Consider the following 16,430-nt stretch of genomic DNA (forward strand, 5'->3'; position numbering starts at 1 on the left):
CTCTACGTGCTGTGCAGGCTTAAGTTATGGGGGAGCAGGAAATGGGAGCCTTACAGCGGACGCTGGAAGGGAAGAGGGGGGAGGAGACAATGGAGCCACTTGGGGGCAGAGGAGAGAGATCCCGCTTTGCCACTGCCTTCTCTACCACCTCTCCCTTTGCCTCTACCCTTTATTCCCCTGTGAATTTCATCCCTTTTCGGATCCTTGACCCCAATGAGGGACTTGCTCTTACAAATTTGGCTCGGATGAGAAAGGAAAAAAAAACAAAGCTGACAACATTCTAGTAACATCTGGTCCCACTGCAGACATTTGGACAAGTCTGTACAGAACATTAGAAATTAGCAAAATGGACCAACCAGTGATTCTATAAAGATGCATATAAAGAAGGCAAAAATTGGAGTACAGCCCTCTTGTTTGTTTCAGGGGACAGAAGTAGGATCTATACAATATAAAACATGCAACTGAAACGGGCAAAGTTTAGTCAGAAGGCTCATCTAGCTTTTCAGGAGGTTGAGTGCCCAACACTCAGACTTGTTTGATGACCTTTGAATAAATCCACTCCCAGGATTACCATTTTCACCAACGTCTATAAAAGAGCACAGCCTTCTGAGCGGATACCTTTGTTTGAGAAGATGGGATATTCTGCTGCACTGGAAAAGCAAGGCCAACCCACCGCATCTCTTTGTTATTTCAGAACTAAATAGGGGCTTCGGGTCTAGACTGGGTCTACCCTCAGAGGGCTCTCCACAGCCTCCCTCCTGGTCATCTGTAACAGGGTAAAAAAGGGGTCGGTCATGGTTCTTCTAAGCTTCTAGATAGAGAATGAGATTGTGCCATAGTGTAGATAAAATACCCAAAACAAATAAAAAAACCTCCCACGCCAATTTCTTAAAAACCAAAGACCAGTTTATCATTGACTATTTCCTAAGAACTGAGATAACTGCTTTCTTTGGTGAGTTTACGTGTGACGTGATGCTTAGAAGACTCTGCCTCAACCAGGCGCGCTTGGCAAAGGAGGCGGGTCGTAGTCGGTTATAATCTGGACGAATGCCAGGGCTCCGTGCTGGCACACTGGTGTGGACCCACCCGCCCGCCCAGAGCCCCGGCAGGCCGCGGGGGGAAGTAGCTCAGCCGGACAGGCATTCGAGCCTTCCTTTCCCAGAACCAGTTTGCCCCGGTGATCTCAAAAACCTGAAACAGGACATTTGTTGAGGAATTAACAATGGTCATCCCTGGGTGGGGGACTCTTAAGTGACTAATCTTCTGTTTTAAACACTCCCCAGGGGGCTCTCACTGCTTTCGTGATTTTTTAAAAATAAAAAACAAAACAAATTTAAAAAGCAGAGCAGTGGGGGACGACTCCCACTTCCTCTTCTTCGTTTGTTATCTTGCAGTTTTCTGCCCTGGGAAGGTTCCCACAGTCAGTGTCATTTCCTTCACGGCCGTGCAGTACCTAATTCCCATCCATAAGTGGAACTCAGTGAACTCTTCTCTCAGTCCACGTTTGGTCCTGTCTCTCCTGTTCGTTTGTTCATTCGTTCATTCATTCAGAGAGTGCAAGTGGGGGAGGAGCAGAGAGAGAGAAAAAAAGACAGAATCCCAAGAGAATCCCAACCAGGCTCTGCATTGCCAGCACGGAGCCCGACATGGGGCTCAAACCCAAGAAACCGTGAGATCAGGACCTGAGCCAAAACCAAGAATCAGATGCTTACCCGACTGCGCCCCCAAGGACTCCCCACCCCCCACCCCCTGCCCGCCCCGCCTCTCCTATTAACCTCCAAGTGCCTGATGGGCCAGGATTCCAAAACTGGGCAGTCCCTTCAGCTCCTAAACACACATACAATTTTTCTTTCTGGCTGATACTTTGACTTTGCCTTTAAGCATTTATAGTAATAATGGCAACAAGCACTTATGAAGTATGTATGCCAGAATCTGTCTAAGCACTTCACAAGCATTAACACTTAATTCTCATGAAACCCTAGGAACTGGGTACTACCAGCATCCTCACTTTACGGGTGGGAAAACCGAGGCAGAGGACGATATAGTAACCAATGAGTGGCACAGCCAGAGTCTGAAGCCAACCTGACTGTGCTCTGCTTGTAGAAAACGCACATAAACTTCACTTACTTTCCTTGAGGCTCCCATCGCTGCTGTGCATGGTAGGGACAAAGGCAAGGGAAGACCACTTACACCATAAATCTTCCTAGAGTCTAACCACGGGACCAAAGGGAGTAACCTAGGCGACTCACCCAGAGAGTCTCACTTGCAAAGGCAAAAAGCCTTTTGCATTCTGCAACATTTCCTTGCAGTCACACGCCAGCTTCTTGACAATCATTAACTAGGAAATTAAACAGTGGGAGCAGAATCCTGACTTTTACAAAGGAGGAACAGACAGAATCCCAGGAGTTTGCGGGCTGGGAGGAACAGACGGAGGCTGGCATCTAGGATTGCCTTAGTGCCAGATACAGATCACAGCAGGGTGGGATCTGATCAGTTTCCCACTAAAGACAGCTGGAATAAACAAATCAGCAGAACAAGGACCATTTGGTGATTGTTTCTCCTTGCTGTTTGGGGGAGGGAGGGGGAGGGGAGTAAGTAAGAGACTACAAGCTGTTTGAAGAGAACTTCGGCATCTGATTCTCACTGTAATGCTAATGGCCACCCTGTCTAAAACGCCACGGTATTTCCCAGCAGGACATCTTCTCAAACCGTTCTTCTGGTGACACAGAGAGGGCATTTATCTGCCCGGCAAGCCTCTCCAGTTGTCTTGTTCTTCTAAGGTCGCCATCCCCAGCTTTGACCAGTTGGTTGCTGGTTCAGCTCTCAGGAGGACTGTTTATAATGAAGACAGGAGATGAGACCCCGCACAGCGACAAGTTCAGACTTTTGGCCGATTTAGAAGGCACAGACCGGGGAAACCTTGCAAAGGGGTTCTGTTTTTCTGAGGGACTCATCGGCCGCTTTTGAGGACCTTTTTTCTAGTGACAGCTGCTCACAGCAAGCAAAGGTTATCATGATGTTCACCTCAGTTGGAGCAAAAGGAGTCTTTACAAGAGGTTCTGATAAATGCCCCACGTCTGATTTCCTAGACGTCTGGGTCCATGGGAAAATGTCTAGCAACTGCAAAGAAAAAAAAAGTAGTATTTGCAAAGGCAAGTTTGGTCAATATTTTTTTTTCTCTCTCAATATCGGGTTCAAAGTTTTTCTGTTGAATTTGTGTAGAATTTTCTCCTTTTAAAACAGTTCTGCGTTTATCCTTGGCAAGGATTGGGTAAGAACTTGAAAATGATCACACACAAAAAAAGAGAACGTTGCCCAAGGATCTTAGTGTTTCAGTTCAACCCCCAAAACATCTTTCCTGGCCCCACTACATACTGGCCATGTGACTGTGGGTTAGTTAGCCTCTCCAAGGCTCCATAGTTCTCTGTGTAAGATGGGGACACAGGTTGGTATCTCCCCGATAGAGATGTGAGAATTAGAGGAGAATCTTCGTAATAGAATCTTCGTAATGTTCTTAACTCGGGGACTAGCACACAGTAAGTCCCAAATAAGTTCTTTGTACTCTTGCTCTTGTCAGCTATTGAGAAGTAAGTACGTGCTGGGCACTAGGAGAGGGGGGGTGAGGGGTGGCGGGGGGTGGTGGCCAGAGATTGTTCTTCCTCTCAAGAGACAGGCAGATGCACTGCTTCTCAAGGTCTGTTCCTCGAGGCGGCTGCAGCATCGACAGAGACTTGCTGAAAATGCAAATCCCCACCCCAGACCCACTGACTTTGAACCCCTGGGGGCCGGGCCCAGCAATCTGCCACTTACAAGTCCCCAGGTGACCCTGGTGCCCGCTGAAGGCTGAGAGGCACGGCAGAACCAATGGGACACATCTGATGCATCTTTGGTGAGGATTCTAAATTTCAGGGAATTTAGTCTGCTGTCCCCACTGCCATGATCGCTACTATGAGAGGTACTGGAGAGACCCAACTAATATTCGAAATCAAGCTAGTTGCTCCAGGGAACTCTCCTAATGAGGAAAACGCCCAAGTGTCTTTTAAAAATGTATTTGTTGGGGCGCCTGGGTGGCTCAGTCGGTTAAGCGTCCGACTTCGGCTCAGGTCACGATCTCACGGTCCGTGAGTTCGAGCCCCGCGTCGGGCTCTGGGCTGACGGCTTGGAGCCTGGAGCCTGCTTCCGATTCTTTGTCTCCCTCTCTCTCTGCCCCTCCCCCGTTCATGCTCTGTCTCTCTCTGTCTCAAAAATAAATAAAACGTTAAAAAAAATTTTTTTTTTTTTTTAAAAATGTATTTGTTGATGTTGACCATATCACAAGTGCAGACCAAGAGAACCTTTCGTGATCCTTTCCTTTCCGTGGCCCCGCATGGCACAATTCCATATCTTCTCTGCTGATGGACTGTCTCTGGAAACTTCTCAGTCGGTCTCCAGAACCCAGTCTGGGCTGGGTTCAAAAGCAAACCAAGAAAGTTTGACTGATCTTGAGCTGCTTCCCCAAAAGCAAAAATGGGAGAAATGGTGTGAATCTGAGAAATAAAAATGCGACTGATGGAGAGGTGTTCTTGAAGGGATGTCACAGCAAGTCCAGAGCCTGCTGAACCAGGAGGGGCACTGGAGGGAGGCCCCGGCCCCCAGTGTGCTCTGTTCTTTCTTTTCTGCTCACTAAATGGTCTCCCGAGGTAAAAGCGCTCTCTTCTTTTACTTGAGGTAAAGCACTGACTTCCTACGCGCGCGCACACACACACACACACACACACACACACACACTCTGAATTGCCTTCCATATCCTCAAGTATTGGTTTCTAGTCAATTCCAACACTCAGGGAGCAACGAGGAAAATCCACAAGCAGATATGACAGACCAGCAGAGAGAGGAACAACAATCGTCCTTTTGTAGTCTTTCAAGAAACTGACTAGCAAGCAGTTCAAACGCTATTCCAGGCCCAAAGCTGTTTCTGGAGAGCCATGGTAAGTCCTACAGCACATCTGAATCCGGAAACCTAACCAAAGCCTACGTTTGCTGCATACGAACCGTGCACTTCTCAAGGAAGCACTACGAGAAGTTAAGTTATTCTTCCACATTCAGACCTGTAGAAAACATTTTCATGACTCAAGCAACCTGCATGCAAGTCAAACCCATAACCGCAGAGAGTGCTTTGCAAACTTAACAACACGTTCTCCATCCTTGAGCTGGTGTTTATACAACTCGCTTTATTTTCTGGTTTTATTGAAAAAGATAACAGAGTCACTTTACAGAAGTAACTTATTAGACACCCATTCAAAAAAAAAAAAAGAGTTGACGTCACCATTAACAATGGTTTGAACCAAAATAACTTGCCTAAGATATTAAATAACTGAGGGAAAATGTTTTCGTGTACACATTGGCTTGCAGAACTAACACTTCAGATGGCTGTTGTCCAGATGACCTCCGCAGTAGCGTTCCAGGAACACGTTAGGGAAGAGAAGCAGGAAGGACCTCAGCAACAGCATCTGTCCTGCTTCCTGGGAGATGCTGTCCTGGGCACCCAGGCCTCCAGGAAGTCAGACTTCCTTGTCCATATGTCATCACAGTAGGTAGCCCATCCTGTTAAGTGGCGTCTCTCAGAATGAACTCTACAAGAGCAGAAGTCTAGAAAGCATCCAAGAATATAGCGACAGAGCAACCCAACCAGGAACAGCATAAGAGAGTAAATGCATGGGTGAGAAGCTTCAGCAAGAGCAGGGAAGATGAAACACCGCAGCCAGACACTGAAGAACTTGGGGAGAGAGACTGAGCCCCCAGCCCAATGAGACAGGAAACAGGGAGAGACTGCGGATCAAGAGTGAGGAAACAGAGGGGCGCCTGGCTGGCTCAGTTGGTTAAGCGTCTGACTGCAGCTCAGGTCGTGATCTCACGATCAAGTACTCAAGCCCCGCATTGGGTTCTGTGCTGACAGCTCACAGCCTGGAGCCTGCTTCGAGTTCTGTGTCTCTGTCTCTCTCTGCCCCTCCCCTGCTGATGCTCTCTCTCTCTCTGTCTCTCTCTCACCCTCAAAAATGAGTAAAACATTAAAAAAAGAAAAAAGACTGGGAAAACAGAGTGTAGGACTGAGATTATAATAAAGCCACAGTGATTAAAACAGTATGGGAACAAAAATAGAGACAATCAGACCAACGGGATGAATAAGGAAACCAAAATGGACCCTTGTTTATGTGATAAACTAGGACACGGCAAGGTGCAGTGTTAAATACTGGTAGGACAACAGACCACATGTTGGATCTGTAATGAGCTGTGTGTGTTTAACTGATCAGAACATTTAGTTCATTTATTCAACACACATTGGCTGTCTTTTATTTTTGGTGCCTGGCACTACACCGGGAGTGGAGATTGCAAAGGTGGATAAGGCACCAGAGGAGAGGCCGGTCCGTCCTCACTGGTGTCCCACCATGGAGGTGGCCACAGGTCTATAGGAAAGCACAGTGGGAGGGAATGCAGAAAGGTAGGCGTGCTGCTGTCTTAAATGAGAGCGTCCTGGAGGCCAAGGAGAGAAGTATAACCCACCATATGAACTGCTGCTTCCAAGGAATGTTAGAGGAGACCCAAGAACTACCACTTACCAAGCCTTCAAGGACCAGAAATAATTCAAAATGATCTAGAGAATGGGAAAAGTGACAATGCTCCTTGACTAACTGGATATAAATCTCGTAAAACCTTAATAACAATTTCAAACAAGGACAGCATAAATGATAAAATCATGAGTCAGTCTGGATTAGGAACATGGAGGCAACATAGCTGAAATAAGATATTAGCAAATAAATCTCAAAAATGTATTTTGAAAGCTATCGTTATTGTGATAATGTTGTATGGTGACAGATGGGAACTACGTTTGTGGTGAAGGTGGCTTAACGCATAAGCTCGTAGAACCATGATGCTGTGCATGTGAAATTAACATAACTGTGTGTGTCAACAGTGGTTTGGTAAAAAAAAAATAATGATAATAATAACAATCTATGACCAAGTAGGAGTTGTAATAATAGCTGCAAATTATAAAACGTAAATGCAATTTTACCTCATTAAAAGATAAAGGGCAGGGGCGCCTGGGTGGCTCAGTGGGTTGAGAGTCCGACTTCGGCTCGGGTCATGATCTCCTGGTTTGTGAGCTCAAGCCCCGCATAGGGCTCTGTGCTGACAGCTCGGAGCCTGGAGCCTGCTTCCGATTCTGTGTCTCCCTCTCTCTCTCTGCCCCTCCCCACTCATGCTCCATATCTCTCTCCTTCAGATATAAATAAACATGAAAAACGTTAAAAAAAAAAAAAAAGATAAAGGGGTAAAAAAAGGTTTCGTTCATTAAATGCAGCCAAAGTTTTGGAACATTGATTTCACCGTAAAAACTGTTAGCAAACTAGGAACACAAACACTGTTTAATATATATACACATATATTAAATATTAATATATTTATACATTATGTTAATATATATTAAATATTAATATATTTATACATTATGTTAATATATATTAATATATTTTTAAAGATAAAATATTAGGGAATGCCTGGGTGGCTCAGTGGGTTGAGCATCCAACTCTTGATTTTGGCTCAGGTCATGATCTCACAGATCATGAGATCGAGCCCTGCCTCAGGGTCCATGCTGGGTATGGAGCCTGCCTGGGATTTTCTCTCTCTCCCTCTGCTCCTGCCCTGCTCACTCTTGCCCTCTTTCTCCCTCAAAAATTAAATTAAATTAAATTAAATTAAATTAAATGATAAAATTCTAGGAATTTTCCCTTTAAAGAAAATAGAGAACAAAGATACCTTATTGCCACTTGTTTTCAAAATTATACAAGTGATCTAGACAGCAGAATAAGAAGAGGAAAAAAGAGACAATAAAAATTGAAAAGGAAGAGAAAGCTGCCATTACAGAAAATGATCGTCTAAACCAAAAATACCAATAAAACAGTGAGATTTACAATGTTCCTGGATAGCAAGACTTGATATCACACAGAGGGCAATTTTCTCCCAGATAATCTAAAATTCAGCACAATTTTAATCAAAAGGCCAACAGGACATTTTGAGGAAGTTTCTAGGCTCTGAAAATGTATGTAGAAAGTAAAGGACAGAAGACAATTTTGAAAAACCGGTGAGTATGACTTGGCTTATTTGAAATGAAGGCTTAGAATAAAGCCACGGTAATAAAACAGCATGGAATCGACACAGAGACAACTAGACTGATGGAATACATAGACAATCCAAACGGACCCATGCTTATTAAATTAGTACCTGGCAAGGGGGCAGTAGGACTTTGTAGAAATGATGGACCATCCAATAGCCAATGCTGAGACACTTAGCTGTCATACAGGGCAAACGGTATCCATATTTCATACCATAAACAAAAACGATTCTAGCCAAATGACACGACTAAATGTTCAAAACTGAAACTTTTGGATTTTGAATAAGACAAAGAAAGAAAGCACAAACAATAAAGGAAAAAAATGATAAATTTGAGCACATAAAAAATAAAGCGGCAGGGGCGCCTGGGTGGCGCAGTCGGTTAAGCGTCCGACTTCAGCCAGGTCACGATCTCGCGGTCTGTGAGTTCGAGCCCCGCGTCGGGCTCTGGGCTGATGGCTCAGAGCCTGGAGCCTGTTTCCGATTCTGTGTCTCCCTCTCTCTCTGCCCCTCCCCCGTTCATGCTCTGTCTCTCTCTGTCCCAAAAATAAAATTAAAAAAAAAAAAAAAAAAAAAAAACCTGCAAAAAAAAAAAATAAATAAAGCGGCAATAAAGTCCCCAGGTAAGGACGGATTCCCGGGGTCAAGATCCATGTTGGAGAGAGAAAATAATGAGTACCTGAATTAAGATACTAGCAATCAAGGTGGAAAGGATAAAAGATATTATAGTTGATTTTGTTAGAATTAGAAATGTTTTTTTCCCTTGTCTCTTTTCCTATTTTTAATAATAAATAAGGAGTCGAGAATGTGTTGGGGCACCTCAGTGGCTCAGTTGGTTAAGCGTCCTAATCTTGATCTCGGTTCAGGTCATGATCTCTGGGTTTGTGAGACCGAGCCTCATGTCAGGCTCTTCGCTGACAGCATGGAGCCAGCTTGGGATTCTCTCCCTCCCTCTCTCTCTGCCCCCCACCCCACTCATGCACATACACTCTCTCAAAATAAATAAATAAACTAAAAAAAAAAAAAAAAAGAATAGGCTACAATCACAGATAATACAAACATATTCCAGTCTTCAGCAGAGGTCCAAAAGTCTTGGTGTTAACCTTACTCGATTCTTCATACCCTTATCTGAAGTTGCTTATTGACTGGAAGGAAAGATCTGCCTTCCTTTGTGTAATCTGCTTTATGGGCTATAAATTATCACTGATTTATCATACATTAAATATTTATTCCTCAAATAGCGTTTAAGCTCTTCACCAGCAAGGACATCTTTATTTCATTTCTATGTCCTCAGGATCTAGCAAAGTGCTTGGCACAGGGTAGGAGCTCAGTAAAGCCTTGATAAGTGAATAATAAACAGTCATTTATCCCCAAGCCCTACTTCTCCCCCACCACCCTCTAGGTCTAAGCAAAGTTTAGGCCCAGATCAGGGGGTACCAAATCCTCAGGGCTGATGCATTTCAAGAGAAGCAATTAGTCTCTACAGAAGCTCAGGAAAGTCAAGGAATGTGGAGCTGACTCACAGACTTATTTCAATATTAAGTGAATTTGGATCTAGTTCCATCAATTCTGGTCCTAACATGCAGTTCACTCCTCGGGTTTGGTCTCACTTTTCCCTTATTCCTATAGATACCACGGGATAAAGGGGAATGAAGTCTGATCTAGAACCAGCTTCCTCCTTTCCTTTCTCTCTCCTTGATCAATGCTCTCCAGCCTGGCCCAACTGAGAAGGTTCTGGGAGAGGTAGGCTTAGCCAGCAGAAGAACATGGCTGTGTTGATTCTACATGCTCCCTACCTTTGACTACTCCCTACTTCCGCTGTGGGAACCCAGTACAGGCCAAGAAACCAGTGCCATTGTTCTCCTATAGCTGGAATGACAGAGTTGACAATAAAGTCAGCAAATGATTAAAATAAGAAGGTATCTTTGCCTATCAAATTAGCAAGTTTAAAAGTACAGTAACATCCAGAGTTGGAAGAAAATTTGAACTAGCATCAAACGGGAGTGATATTTGATCCACATTTTCTGTAAAGCAATTCGGCAAGGTGTAGCAAAAGCCTTCCAAATGTGCAACCCTTGGACTCGGTGATTTCACTTCCAGACGTGCATTTCCAAGGAAATGGCCAGTGATGTTCACAAATGATTCTAACAAAGACATTCACTGCAGATTAATTTACTGGAATGAAATTTACAAACAACATGAATGCCCAGTGATGAGGTGCTGATTAAGTAAATTACAGTCTATCCATATAATGGAATACTATGCAGACATTTAAAAACACAATGACGATGTAGGAAGTACTTCAAAACCCGTGGGGAAGTGGGGGGAAAGAGGCTCTAAAAGGGCAAGGATAGTGTGAGCTCTCGTTTTGTAAGTTTCCATAGCTCCCAGCTCCGATCCAGTATGGCTGACTGAGGACAGTACCTCAAGTACGCGAACGAAAGTGGGGGCTCTCATCGGCGGGAGAGGGACTTTAAACATTTCTGGAAGGCAAAGCAAATGCAAGCGTGTTGCCGGTTAAAACTGAGTGGAGTCCACTGCAGCCCGGAATACTCACAGGAGGGAGCGAGGGAGTGGAGGAGGAGCCATCCTTTCTGGCAAAAGCCCAGGGAAGCTCTGGGCCTGGGGCCAATAGACTTACAGAGTGAGGACAAGGAAAGGTGCTGAAAACCAGGAACAGACCGGAAGTCGGCCTGCAGAGCCACAGCATGTCTCCCCCAGTCCTGAGTGCTGTTGGAAAGTAGCCAGTATTTACTTTCCGGCTCCAACAGGAGGGTTCTTCTAAAGAGAAATTAGTGAACCATCGAGGGAGACTTCCTGCCCTAAGGGTGCGTGTCTGCACAAACCCACCAGAAAGCGAGTCCCTAGATTCACCAGGCCTGACCCCAAAGGCAGGCTCCCTGTTGAGGGCTGTGCCTAACAGAGAGGCAGCGCCCCACACCCCAAGCATCTAGAATGATTAACTGAGGCCTTCAGGCTACATCTTACTGAAGGGTCAAGTCCAATGTCGAAGGAACAAGAAATAGAGGCTTCGGTCGGGGGACAAAGGTGTGAAAGTAACCAATGGAAGGACTGAACACAGAAATGGTTAAAATTGTGAGAAGAGCTAAGGAGATGCAAATGAATGTCTTTCATACCAAAACTCAAAATATATCACTTGAATCGATATATTAATGGATCAGGAAATGAACGACAGCAAGCAGCATCTTGTGTAGAGTTATGAGGGTTATCCCCGAAAGTGCTAACACAGAAATGATTACAAGAGTTTCCTCTTCTCTACTCATGGATATATCTATTTTTTTTTTACCATGGACATATACAGCTTCAATAAAATTTTTAAAATAGATGGAAGAAAGCATATATAGAGATTATCACTGTGCTTTTGTATTTCTCATGTGAAATTCAGAGACTGGTTAATCTAAAAATGTCAGAGTCCACATCGAGGTGCCTTGGGTGAGAGGGTGATTTCTCTCTATGAATTTCCACAAAGACAGCATTGACACCACTTGTTTTTGGTATTTTCCAAGAAAGCCGGCTTATTTAAATCAAAGGCTAGGGGTGCCTGGGTGGCTCAGCCAGTTAAGCATCCGACTTCGGCTCAGGTCATGATCTCACAGTTTGTGAATTCGAGCCCCGAGTCGGGCTCTGTGCTGACGGCTTGGAGCCTGGAGCCTGCTTCGGATTCTGTGTCTCCCTTTCTCTGCCCCTCTTCCGCTCACACCCTGTCTCTCTCTCAAAAATAAATTAAAAATTTAAAAAAATCAAAAGCTAGTGCATTCACCTTTGCTTTGTTTCCTTCCTAGGGCCTTAGGTTAGTTGGCTAGTTTTTTTCACTTTGGCAAACCACTTTCTTGGGACTACACAGTCACGGTTTTGACGGTGAACATTCCTCTCTCTGCCTACAGCTTTCACTGTCACTACGCATATAGGACATTTTCACCGGCATTACCCAGGTAAGTGGGACTGAACAGAGAGCCAGGGCCTTACAATGTTTCGTTGTGAAAGGGACACTTCAAAGGAGCATCTGAGCGCCAGGTCATTTTGTAATCTCATATTTCATTCTCCTCCCTTACTTAATATATCTGCTTTAATTTCTAGTATTTCCTTCCCCTGATATAGTTGTAAAAGCTTTACTTATTCTCCCCACCACTCTGGCAAGTGTAAATTTCCCTCCTTCCCCCCTTTTTTTCTGCTTTTATCTTCCCGTTGCGTTTGTGCCTAATCTGAAGGTTCCCAGAAATATAGTTTTCAGAGAGGAAGTGCAACTAAAATCCTATCAGTCAATTCCTCAAGTGTTCAGGAGGGTCCACGGACATTAGCACGTGGTTACCTTTTGAATTCATGGTCCGCTTTACCTGGCATCTGTAATGAATTTAGGAACAAGATTTTTCTTTTGTTGTCTCTTTCTCGACAAGATTACCTATCGTCCCCATTTCTTTTAGCAGGTTTTGGGTTTGATACCTGCAATGTGGTATTTCTGTAAGGTGGACATGGCCCTCGCCTTGAACTTGTTTTCTAAGTCTGCTCTGGAGTGACAGCCAACTCTGTGGGCCCCAGCACCAGGGGACTCCATGTTGGAAACAAACAATTATTGAATTGTTGGTACTTGGACCCGGTGAAACACAATGCGGGTGTTGTTCTGTGAATGCCACTGGCCGACTGGCTGCGAAATGATCCCCGAACAGGGCTAGTCTCTGCCGTACGAGTGCTCGACTGAAGTGAGAGAAAGCACAGGAAACCAAAAAAGTCTGTCACGATTCCCACCAAACTTCAATGGTGCGACAGTCCACGTTTTCATATACAAAGAAAAGTTGAGTGTCAGGAAAAAATAACTCTTGGTTTCTAGCAGATGAAAGACACAAGGCAGGAAAGATTTCTATTAGTTGGTATTGACCACAGCCTGGGTGGCTTAAATAACAGAAATCTATTTTCTCACAGTTCTGGAGGCTAGAAGTTCACACTCAAGGGGTCAGCAGGGTTGGTTTCTCCTGAGGTCTCTGTCCTTGGGCCACCTCTCTTTATGCCTGAAGATCACGTGCCTTCCTTCCGTGTGTGCCTGTGTCCTAATCTCCTCTTATAAGGACACCAGCCATATTGGATTAGGGCCCGTCCTAATGACCTCACCTTAATTTAATTACCTCTTTACAGACCTTATTCCAAATGCGGTCACATTCTGAGGTACTGGGGATTAGGACTTCAACATATGAATTGGGGGGGGGGGGGGCTAATCCAGCCTGTAACAGAGAGCTTTGACGTTCTTTCCATTTCTACCTTTCCATTTCTATTCTCCTCAAACACATTCATGGAGGTTTAAATGACATCTTGTGGGGGCGCCTGGGTGGCGCAGTCGGTTAAGCCTCCGACTCTCGATTCTGGCTCAGGTCATGATCTCACGGTTTGTGAGTTCAAGGCCCGCATCCAGCTGAGGGTGCAGCGCCTGCTTGGGATTCTGTCTCTCCTTCTCTCTGCCCCTCCCCTGCTTGTACGTTCGGTCCCGCGCTCTCTCTCAAAATAAATAAATACTTTTAAGAATTAAAAAAAAATAAATAAATGACATCTTGTGGGCGTCCAGACCAGTGGTTTCCACCTGGGGGCAAGCAAGTTTAGGCAGAGAAGAAGACAATTAAGAAGCTCTTAAAATAATGAATACGAGTTCATCAGGAAGAAAAAATGGAGATAACATTGTTCTAGAAGAGAGGACCAGAGAGTACAGAGTATAGAGCATGGGAAGTATGGCACAATCTCAGGTCGTGAGCTGGGGGGTTGAGGATAGGGGGTAGAAAGAAATGAAGCCGGAGAGCCAGGCTAAGAAATGAGGACTTCAGGCAAAGAAAACCAACTAATATTTTAAAACATTAGTTAATAAATTAATATTAAAATACAGGTTTCTGAACACCCATGTGCAAAGGACTGTTTTTATGTTACCTAGACATATGCTCAACTGGTGTTGCCCTGCCAGCTGGACTTTGAGCTCATCAACGACAGGACCTTTACCTAAGACTTTGTCCGTATTCCATATGCCCCTATCGTCATCACTATGAGTGAATGAATGAGTGAAACAAAAAAAGGAATCCTTTTCCTTCTCAGAAACCATTGTCGCTATGCCCAGTATCTGTCCGTAAAGATCAAGATACTTGCATATGTATGCATCCATGAAACACTTTCCCTTGCCTGTATATTTGAGGAAGAGTTTTGTAAGGACAGGTAGATTTATGCCTGCTTTAAGAATTTTCATCGAAACCTATTTAAAAATCGGGTAGACTAAATCACGTCTTCATCGTACAGACGGAGGGAATGAGGATCTCTTGAAATTAACAGCAAGTGAAATCAACTGCTCATTTTTGCCTCACGTGAAACACTCTCCCTACAAAGGTTCCATTCGGTCTTCACACCACACAACAAAACAAAGCCATCCGCCCTCCAGGGGCCTTACCCTCCTGGAATTTTCTCAGCATTTACAGGGACCGTGGACACTCTCTAACAGTTTCACATAAGTAATCTCCTTTACAAAATCATTAAAAGTACATGTGTATCCCCCCTTGTCCCCCACAGGGCCTGGCATACAGAAAATAATGATGGAAAACACAGTATATATGGTGTCAAATATTTTATGTATAATTGACTCTTTTAATTCTTACAATAATCTGTGAGGTATGTACCATTATTATCTTTTTTTTAAAGATATAAAAACTGAGGGACACCTGGGTGGCTCAGCTGGTTAAGCATCTGGCTCTTGATCTCAGCTCAGGTCGTGATCTCACGGGTTTGTGAGTTCGAGCCCCACATCAGGCTACGTACTGCCAGTGCAGAGCCGGCTTGGGATGCTCTCTCTCCCTCTCTCTTTGTCCCTCCTCTGCTCATGCTCTCTCTCTCTATTTCCCAGAATAAATAAACCTTAAAAAAAAAAAGATGTAAAAACTAAGGCACAAAAACGTCAAGGAACTTGCCCCGAGAGCTATGATGCGTAGGAGGCAGGTGGAATTTGAGCTGGGTCTGTCTGCGGAGTCTGAGTCTTGGTTACTGTTATACTAGTCAAGAAGCTCTCATAAAATTGGTTTATTAATCAATACGTCATCTGAGCTCCTGGATTATTGATTGGACGGATTCCTCACTCAACTTATTCGGCTGCTGGGTAAGAAGGCAGCAAAGTGCAGGCCTCGTAAGACAGTGCCTGCCAATGCATTCCACTGCCTTGCGCCCCAGGGCTCTGTCTCTCCGGCCCAGCTGGACAAGGTCAATAGACCTGTGTGTGTCGCTTGGGGAGGGAAGGGAAGAGACAATGTCCTGCTTTCTTCTCCTTACGCAGCAGCAGACACATCGCCAAAAAGCTTTTGTTTTTATAAACATGGCTCAAAGAGAATATAAATTGAGCATGGTGGTTATGATCATGTTTTAATTTTTTTCTAAAACTGTCAAGGATCAATATAGTTCATAATAATAGCTGCCATTAAATGAAACCCTAAGGCAGGTACTGGGCCAAGTGCTATGTTGCATGGTCTCATCTTTTTATATGTTTATTTATTTATTTTGGAAGAGAGAGAGCGTGCACGTGTGCGGTGCATGGGGGAGGGGGAGAGAGAGAAGGAGAGTCACAAGCAGGGTCCTGCTCAGCACGGAGCCCCCACATGGGGCTTGATCCCACTACCAGGAGATCACGACTTGAGCCAATATCAAGAGTCAGATGCTCAACTCACTGAACCACCAAGGTGCCCTTGCGTGTTCTCAGTCTCCCAGGCAACCCTAAGCAGTAGGAACTCATCTCCCACTTAGCCAGGAAAGCAAGACTCAGAGGTCAAGGCCGACCAGCTGCACACGGCAGAGTTCTCCTCTTCCCCATCCCCCTCTTCCTCTTCCCTCCCATTCCCTTTCTGTCCCCTCCTCTCCCACCCTCTCACTTCAGCCCATTTATCTGGTTTTCTCTCTTTCCTTATAAATTGAAGTATAAGTGACACAGAGTAAAGACATTTTTTTCCATTCTTAATTTTTTTCTAAAATAAAAATTGTCTTTTAAATCTCTATTTCTTAGAGCTGGACAATAAACTGTTCACCGTGAAATAAAAAGATGGCAGCCTTAAAATACTCCAGCAAAAATAAATTAAAAATTTTAAATGAGAGTACAGATAAAACAAAACCAAACAAAAAAGGGACACACTTTTATAGTTCATCTCTGTGCCCAGATCTAGATGGGGACACTTCCAGCACCTGAAGGAGTCCAGCTCTTTGTGTGTACATTTACTGTCTAATGGAAAGGCCATTAAAGTCTTGGCGACATTCACATCAAAGCA

This window comes from Lynx canadensis, chromosome A1 (genome assembly GCF_007474595.2).
Source record: "Lynx canadensis isolate LIC74 chromosome A1, mLynCan4.pri.v2, whole genome shotgun sequence".
NCBI classification, from domain to species: domain Eukaryota; kingdom Metazoa; phylum Chordata; class Mammalia; order Carnivora; family Felidae; genus Lynx; species Lynx canadensis.